Raw genomic sequence first — 929 nt, forward strand, 5'->3', positions numbered from 1 at the left:
CCCCTTGATTGTGTGAGTGTGTGTCCAAGGCTCTTTATAACAGTGTTTTTAGGAAGCCCTCTGATCTCAAAATGACTGGATCCAGTGATTTGTGTTTTATGAGAGAGGTTGCAAACTAAAGTCACACTTTTTTCTTTAGTAATCTCTTATTTAGGGTTAAAACAGGGATTTGTTTCAGTGAGTAAAGTTCAAATTATGGTTTAGTGTGATAGTGACAACATAATCTTAATTAATAATCACAATCTTGTTAGCTCTAGTTTGTAAGTGTGACACCAAACCTTTAGAGAAACACAAAGATTATTGTTGTTAAACTTGACAGGAGACAGAGTTGCATTGATGTCGTATTGTTTCTGAAAACAACCAGCAAATACCTTTTCTTTCATTTAGCAGGGTTCTTGTTTGAGTCAATTGTTCCCCAAAATGAACATGAAATTCTCTCCCTCATTATTGTATATCTGTCTCAGTGTTAGTTTTCCCATGAAACGATCCTGCACTTATACTAACATTTACTTGTGCTCATACTGCCATCTACTGGGCTGCATAGTGTAGTACACCCTTAAGGAAGTCAAACTTCATCAGTGTCAACAACTAAGCTTTATCCAGCTTTCTTTCACCCCCTTTGGCATGTCACAATTACCAAACGCACATTAAATTGGCTAAAGAAATTCCTACTTTTTAAAGTTAAATTGCACCGAATGTGTCAATAACAGTTAATATGGTGAAAATATACATAATATTACATAAAAATCGTCCATTTTAAGTAATGAAACAACCATAAGTAATTGTGGGTTTCAGTCAGTATAAGCGTGATAAAGCATCAGTGTGTTAGAACAAGCAGCTATATGAAGATCCATTTACTTATTGCTGTGGTGGCAATTTGTTTAATTAAGTATGCAAAGTATGATCTTGTCTTTCTGTAAGGTTTTATT

The sequence above is a fragment of the Morone saxatilis genome, unplaced genomic scaffold (genome assembly GCF_004916995.1).
Source record: "Morone saxatilis isolate NCDOM2014 unplaced genomic scaffold, NCSU_SB_2.0 Contig0, whole genome shotgun sequence".
Taxonomy (NCBI): Eukaryota; Metazoa; Chordata; class Actinopteri; family Moronidae; genus Morone; species Morone saxatilis.